The sequence below is a fragment of the Dipodomys ordii genome, unplaced genomic scaffold (genome assembly GCF_000151885.1).
Source record: "Dipodomys ordii isolate 6190 unplaced genomic scaffold, Dord_2.0 Scaffold51, whole genome shotgun sequence".
Lineage (NCBI taxonomy): Eukaryota > Metazoa > Chordata > Mammalia > Rodentia > Heteromyidae > Dipodomys > Dipodomys ordii.
Genome location: NW_012267267.1, coordinates 7,516,382 through 7,524,747, shown reverse-complemented (window position 1 = coordinate 7,524,747; position 8,366 = coordinate 7,516,382). Strand labels below are relative to the sequence as shown.

The window sequence follows — 8,366 nt, the reverse complement described above, 5'->3', positions numbered from 1 at the left end:
TTTCAGTTCTGGCCTTGAACTCAGGGCCTAGGTGCTTTCCCTGAGCTTTATTTGCTCAAGGCTAGTACTCTACCACTTGAGTCACAGCTCCACTTCTGTCTCTTTGCAGTTTCACTAGAGATAAGACTCTCACAGACCTTCCTACCCAGGATGGCTTCAAAGGCAATCCTCAGATCTCAGCCTCCTGAGTAGCTAGGATTACAGGCATAAGCTGCCAGTGCCTGACTCTGAAGAGTGTATAACAGGAGAGTTATATGGTCAGAACACTCTACAAATAAATCCAAATTTATTATCTTTAAATGTTTAATGTGGCATATATTTTCAGGGTAGGCTTAAGACAGAAATAATCCACATTTTTTAAAACACTAAGCTAACTGTATAGTATCAACAACAATGTCAGGAATTCAGCATTCTATCAAATCATTGAACACTGAAATAGTGAAAGAAAATTCAACTTAAATCACATTTCCTAAGGCTCTCTATACTCTGAAAAAAAGTTTTTGATATTTTGGGAACAATGTAAATGGCAATCACAGAGGTTACAGACCGGCCCTTTCCATTCTCACCAGGATCCAAAGCTAAATGAAATTAGCAGGTCTGTTATCAGAATGCCCAGCAAATATTTTCCATTCCCCTCTCAACGTAGCTCACAGCAGCACATAGTTGATGGTGTATGAGTCAAAACCCAATCACTGAGGCAAGGGATGAAGCAATAATCTAATCACTGTCTCACAGACTGCTTCCTCCTCTGACATTGCCAGGGCCTCTGTTTTCTTCAGGAAAAGGTCTGAGGTGAGTGGTGGACAAAGAAAATGTTTCTATTGATACATTTAATTACTTAGCATCAGAGTACATTTCCTATCAGGGCCAATATCCAGCTTTTCTGTCTGAGTTCTGGAAATGAGCAAGGACTTGGCACTGTTGGGCCTGGCATCCCTTCCTCAGCTCATGTGGCTTCTGCAAGTAGGAGTTTTGATGCTGGGTACCATGGCCTGGGAAGGAGAATGTCCCCATCCTTCCTCTGTGCACCTAGAGGCTAATTGCATTGCATGGTAAGTAGATATTTGATGGGTAGGAGAAAAAGAGAAGGTATGCTCCCTCCAATTCCCAGCCCTTCTCTGGAGCTTGATACCTTTTCTGGGTTTCCTCAGGGGTTCCCCCCCCCCCTCACATCTGCTAGTTCTGGACTTATTCTTTAGGACCTTAGTTCTCTTCTCCTGGCGTAATTTTGTTCCTGACTTCCTTAATCATTCAAACTGGGCCCAAACTACAAAGAAGATCCAAACTAGAAAGAGGAGGAAACCTCAGTCCTCCCCCTAGTCCTCTCTGAAATAGCATGAGTGCAAACTATATCTCGATAGAAGAATGAGAAAGAAGGAAGAGGGTGGCCAGGTAAAGGGAGGAAAAGGCAGGAAACAATAAAAATGGGAAGGAGTAGGAAGAGGAAGTCTATAGAAACCTTAATTACCCAATTATTTGTTGCATCGTTCTGTTATAACCACTACTCAGATCTGGGAAGTATTTTGAAATAAACAGACCATACCATTTAAAAATGGAAATGATATACTTAAATTTGAAAAACTGGTAAAAATCTAAGTTGCAATCTGCTATACCAAATATGTTTTCTATCCAATTGTCCACACCACTGGTTGTTATCCTTCCCCCCCCCCCCCCGCTAAAAATACAGATAAATAAGTTTATGCTTAGCAAGCCTCAGGGCACCATGGATAGATGGATCCTGTCTCCTTTAATGGATGTTTAGGATGCTTTCCCATACCCTCTATGTCTCGACTTTCTGGGTGACCATTGGTTTAACTACTCCAATAATAGGAAGTTCACTAATTCATTTATTTGACCCACAGACAATATTTGGAACTTCTGCTGTCCAGACTGAAAAGGCCTAACATGCACAGTCAGAAAACAACTACTTTGAATTAACACCTTTAAAAAAAAATGTGGGTCCTGGGGCTTGAATTCAAAGCCTGAGTGCTGTCCCTGGCTCTACCACTTGAGCCACCATTCTATTCTGGCTTTTGCTAGTTAATTGGAGATAAGATTCTGATGGACTTCCCTGCCCAGACTGGCTTTGAACTTCCATCCTCTGATTGCAGCCTCCAGAGTAGCTAGGATTACAGGTACGAGGCACCAACACCAGGCCTTACTACCTCTCTTTTGAGTCATTCTCTCCCAGGTCTCTGATGGTTTCCACCCATTTGAGGATGGAACTTGTTCAATTGCTTTCTGATCTGTAGCTACAGTTTGGGTCATAGCTCCTGCCTGTGGCCATACATGTTTCAACAGGTTATCTGGGGATTTCCAAGTCTGTGGGTGCTTCTTCCTTACCTAACTCTGCATGGGAGTATGGCAGCCTCTGACTGAGCAGAAAAACCAGTTCATGAAACACTTGCCCAAGTAGCCTATTCCAGAGATACTAGCTCTTCATAACTTCTAAGACAGGTTCAGACAGAGTGTGGCCACATGCAGCAGGACAAGTACAATATGCAGGGAGCAAAGCTGATACCCCTACAAATCATCCTGAAGGCTGTGAAGCCTGGTCATGCTTTTTCCTTTTTCTTTCTTTTTTTTCTTTCTCTTTCTTTCTTTCTTCTTTCTTTCCTTCCTTCCTTCTTTCCCTCCCTTCCTTCCTTCCTTCCTTTCTTCCTTCCTTCCCTTTTTTTTTTTTTTTGGTGCCAGTCCAGGAGTTTGAACTCAGGGCCTAGACACTATCCCTGAGCTATTTTGCTCAAGGCTAGCACTCTCTTACTTGAGCCACAGATCCACTTCCTGCTTCTTAGAAATGTTTGTTTGTTTGCAGTTCACTGGAAATAAGAGACTTTCCTGCCCATGGTGGCTTCAAACTGTGATCCTCAGGTCCCAAGAGGGAATGGCTAGGATTACAGGCAATGGGACACCAGTGCCCAGCTTTCTTATTTCTTTCTCACTTCTTTCTGACTGATGCTTTCATTGAGGTGGTACTGGAGAATACTGAATACAAGCTGACAGTAAAATCTGCTGTCCTGAGTTATAAAATCAATTTTCTTGCTTGTTCCATTAACAGTTAGATAAGTGAGGAAGGATTCCTTTTTGGCAAAAGTTTTTGTAAAATTGGGAGTGTAGAAGCCATTCTTTCACACTTTTTTTTAAATGTTAGTCCCTTTAGGGATTTAGGTATAAATCTTACTCCATTCTACTACAACTGTTTTATAGGCAACTGAGTTGTTTGAGTGCCACTGAGAGATAGGTGAAAAACAAGTGCATGAAAGGGTTAGGTGTGGTGATTCACACATGTAGTCTCAGACTTTGGGAGGTAGAGATAGGAAGATCTTGATTCAGGCACAACACAGGCAAAAAATTAGCGAGACCCAGTCTCAAACACAAAGAGGCTCTGTGGCTACTGTCTGTGATTCCAGATACTTGGAAATCAGAGATAGGAGGATCTTGACTTAGGACAGCTGAGGCAAAAGCTTGAGAACCTATCTAAATAGAACAAACTAAATGCAAAAGAGCTATGGACATGACTTGAGTGTAGTGACATAGCACTTCCCCAGGAAGATCGAGGCTCTGAGTTTAATCTACAATTTAAAAAAAGAAAAGAATATAAAAAGAGAAGAAAAAGAAAAAGTAGGACATTCAACAGGGCCATGATACCAAAAGGGCAAAGTACAACCAATAATAGCCTTCAGTGAAGATGACCACCCATAGTGCATGCTAAGCAACTTTCCCCAGATGCTGAGGAATGTCTCACAGATTGTGCCCAGGACCTTCTTCCAGATCCTGACATTGCTGTTTCCAGCCATGGGATCTTTGGCTCTACACACATCCTGCAGAGATCCATCCTTAAGCAAGGAATGACCCAGGGAACTGCTTTGACAAGGTTTGCTTCTTTCCATTGCAATAGAAGAAATGAAAATACAAAGGCCAAGCCCCTAGACTCAATTTGGGCCAACTAAAGGGACACTAGCTTCAGTCTCCTACTGGGCAATAAGCCCAGCTCCTGTCTTAGCTGACCCCACATTGAACAGCAGCCTCTTTCTCTAACCAATCCTGATAACCTCACTTCTTTACAGATGTCTCTCTTAACAACTTACCAACAAACCTTCAAGAAACCTTCAAATTCACTTGTAGCGACCTCGATCTAAGATATCACTCAGCTTCACACTTTGGATAGATTACTTAGTGTCAGTGAGGACATCTCAACCTAGTCCATTCTCCACTTCAATACTCCTTTCTGTGGCCTAAGCTCTTCACATACAACTCAACATTAATGTCTCCTCCTACAAGATAGACCTCCATCTAGTAGGATGTTAGTCACCAGTGAGTTACACAGATGACTTTGAGTTACACAGATAACTTTGGTAGTATTTAGTTGGTCTTTTTTTTTTTTTAACTGTAATAGCTATTGTGTTTACTTAGGAGTCTGAACCCGAGATGAGGGCTCAAGGGTGTAGAGTCTATTAGAGACATACCTGTATAGAACATAAGGACCTATATTTGGTTTAATTCTCAACTATTGACATTTTAAAATTCTTAATAATTTATGAACAGTTTTTCACTCTGTATTGAGCCCCATAATTATGTCACAGTTCCTGATGAGTATATATTCTTAGGAAAAATTGGTAGAGGAGTAGGAAGTAGAACTGCAAAGATTAAGAAAATCAAAGAAGGCCTTGTGATTGATGCTAAGCAAGGTCCCATAAGGAAAGGGAGCTCTATAGACAGTGCCTACTTAGGGCCCAGTTAGGGGCAAAGAAGCCAGAGTATTGTTACCTCCATGCTCCTCTGTCTCTGGTTTAAGGCTAGATTCAAGGTTGGAGGACACTAATTACCAGGCATTCCTGGCTGCCCCATATCCTGGGAAAGTAAATCCTACAGCAAATATTGTACTGAGACATAAGATGCAGGCACTGCCAGACAGGAAGTACAAGTTGACCCAGTGTGCACCAATTGGAAAAAGATCCTAAGGGATATGGCCAAGAGTTGGCATGGAATGATAGAATTGGGGATGTCCTTCAATATTAACTAGGATAAGAGAGAGATGCTTGATTATCAAACCTATGATCATGGGTTCATCAGTAAAATCACTAACTATGAAGGTAAAAAAGAGATAACAAAAATAAGTCAACCAAATATATGAGCAGAAACTAGGTGAAAGAGCAATATGAAGTTGAGATGTGAGTCTCTGAAGTTCAGAAAACAGCAGAACAAAAAGAAGATTGGATCTGGGGCTATAGGTAAAAACACAAAATTTGGAGCTCAGTGAGCTGAGCTCGAATCCTGCATATGCCACTTTCAGACTATATGCTTAAACTTATCTTGCCTGGTAGGACTTTTAGGAGGATTAAAAGAGCTAATATATGTAAAGCACTTAACATGACACCTGTCATACAGGATGTGCTGGTTAAATGTTAGCTGTTATTACCCTGGCCTTTCAACTAATTAACTTAGGGCTTCTCTATCTGTACAGTTGTCCCCCAATACCCACAGGGAATTGGCTCCAGAATCACCCCCCCCAATACCACTGATAGTATAGTCTCACACAAATTTGCATAGCGTCTATTGGTAGCCTTCCCTATATTTTAAGCATCCTTACTTATAATACCTAACAAAACACAAATGCTTTGTTGATAGCTGTTACACTGTATTATAAAAGACATAATAATGTGAAAAATATTTTTACTTAGTACAGATTTTTTTCAGATGCTTTGTATCTACAGTTGGTTGAGTCTGAGGATATAGAACTCACAGATATGGTGTCTACCTGTATTTTATTTTCAATTGGTTGCAGGCTGGTAGTTTTTTTTTTTTTCAAGGTGAACTCTCTACCACTTTGAGCCACAGTGCCACATCCAGTTTTCTGGTGGTTAATTGGAGATAAGAGTCTCACAGACTTTCCTTCTCCAGGCTGGCACTGAATCACGATCCTCAGATCTAAGCCTTCTGAGTAGCTAGATTACAGGCCTGAGCCACCAGAGCCAGGCAAGGCTATCTTTTCAACGATTAAACTCAACAGGTTTTATTGTTGTTTCTACATGCTTACTTTCCATTGTTCTTTTCCAGGGGAGATGGTCACAGTTTATAGGCTATTGCTGTTCTAAACTGGCCAGTGGTTGAATAGTCTCAAAGCAGAAAATCTTCAATAAACCACTGAGCTCTTGATACCTGCATCTTCAAGATTCTGCAAGATACTGAGAGAAAAATACAATGAAGTACATGAAGAGCCTGCCCCCAGAAAGGGAAATTAGCAATAAAATTGTAGTAGTCAATTCTGGTATCAGATTGTTCTATGTAGGGTGTATCTTTGAGCTGTCAGTACCTGAAATCAGTCAAGTGTTTCCTAATGCTGTACAACAGGAAATGAAGGGCTTTGCTGACAGGCTGTGGATTTTACCCCAACAACCATGCCATCCACAGGTTGCTAAGACTACACTCCTTGATCAAGCATCCAATCATGCACTTCCTCTACTTGTGATGTCCCTTCTGGACCCTGCCCAAATGAATTCAGCAAGATGGGTACTTGAGAAGGGGTGGGGAGGAAATCAAGGGGGAAGATAACTCCTTATCTCAACTCTCAGTGCCCCTCCCCCAGGGAGTCACTCAAGATGTGGAATTCCATGCAGATATCCTCAGCAATGCTTTAAGACTCCACTATAAATATGGGTTCTGCCCATGCTGGTTCTAAGTGACCTATTTTGGCTTCATCTTCTCTTTTACCTCTACCCTGTCAAACAAGAAAGCAGACACCAGCTGAGAAATGGAGCTCACACCTGTGTTCCTAGCTACTCAGGAAGCTGAGATTTAAGGGTGATAGCTTGAAGTCATCCTGGGCAGGAAAGTCCATGAGAAACTTACCTCCAGTTCATCATTAAAAAAAAAAAAAAGCCAGAAATTGAGCTGTGGTCCCAGTGGTAAGGTGCAATCTTGAGCAAAAAGCTAAGGAACAGGATCCGGACCCTGAGTTCAAGCCCCAGTACTGGAACGTGTGTGAGCGAGAAAACACACATACCACCAACACCAACAATGAAAACAAAACAACGCCCACCCCCGGATACTTCGGGATACTCTAGAAGTCAGCCAAGTATTAAAATCAGAACAGTTTTGTTCTTTACTCTTTCTGGAGTAGGTTTTTCCAGAGCAAACCTCTATTCATTGGCAAATCGCCCTCATTTCCCGGGACGTAGTGATGCTCCCTAGTTCACTGATTGGCTATATGAGCAGAATGAAGTCTGTGCAAGCAAAAGTGGCTCTTCAATCCACCCAAACCTGAATCCATCCAGAAAAGACCAACCAAATCCAATTAATTAATTACATACAATTCTGCCAACTTCTGAGCCTTGGGAAACAGAAATTTCATGGGATAAGAGAGGGGGGGAAGTTCAGGACGAGTGGATGGAGATACAGTACTTCAAATTGAACAATCTGATCATACCTTCGTTTCTGGGAAACGAAAATCACCCCCATGGCCTCAGGGCCCTTTTAAATGTGACTGTTTTCCTGTGAAATTTCTGGAGCAGAGCCTAACTCTGTGTAGGGGTTTGGCAGCTCAGGGGACCATAGATATGGGGCAGGCAAGGCGTTCGCACGCGAAGGGAGCTTGTGAGGAGTTGGCCTAGTGTCCCAGGGGTGGCCTGAGTGGGGACCCGAAAACCTGGAACCCCCAAGCCCTCGGAAACCGCGGGGAGGAGGAGGGCGAGGATGACCTAGTTTAGATCGTTGTTCTTACACCGTCCCAAGCTGCACGAGCCCGGGGGGTCTGGGTGCGGTGCCTCCCCTCGACACCCCGGGGCTGGAGCATGCCCTACTGACCGCAGCTTGGGAGTCCAAAGCTTCAGGCTACCAGGAGGAAGAAGAGAAGAGCCAGCGTCCGGGCCGCTGCCCCGCCCGTCGGGCCGCAGTCCCCGCCCATCGAGCGGTAAGCCCCGCCCACAGGCTTTCTGCCCCGCCCACCCGAGCAGGCGGAGCCCGCGCCTGAGGAACGCGCGGAGGAGAGGTCGGAGCCGTCTCCAGGAGCCCTTGGAGACCGAGTCCCGGCAGTGGCGGTGGCGGCGACGGGCCAGCGCACGGGCAGGCGAGTGAGCGGCGGGCGCCGGGGAGTCGGTCCCGCAGGGCGCTGGGGCGCAGCGCGGGGCGGTGGCCCCTCTGAGTCCCGGGAGCTGGGAAGGGAGATGGAGGGGGGAGCGGAGGAAGGAAGGAAGGAAGGAAGGAGGGAAGAGTGTCCTGGAGGGCGGGGACTGGTCCGGACACTGGGCGCGGGAGAGAGGGCCTGGGACGCCGAAGCCGGAACGGAGCGCGCGCCCTCGACGGGCGTCGGCCCCGGAGCGCGGGAAGCTGGGGTCTCCCGGACCGGGGCCCGGGCCGTGGCGGCCGGG

At 44.7% G+C, this 8,366-nt stretch overlaps 1 protein-coding gene across 2 annotated transcripts in view; it reads left to right on the top strand.

The window, feature by feature from the left end:
• Nucleotides 1–7,981: 7,981 nt before the first annotated feature.
• Gng12 (guanine nucleotide binding protein (G protein), gamma 12) overlaps nt 7,982–8,366 on the top strand; it is a 128,731-nt gene continuing 128,346 nt past the window's right edge. The window contains exon 1 of one of the 2 annotated variants that reach the window (XM_013020483.1): nt 7,982–8,065. The gene's annotated coding sequence lies outside the window, so the exon portion shown is untranslated. Of the gene's footprint in view, nt 8,070–8,366 lie in introns of both variants that reach the window. The other variant, XM_013020484.1, reaches the window with a different exon arrangement.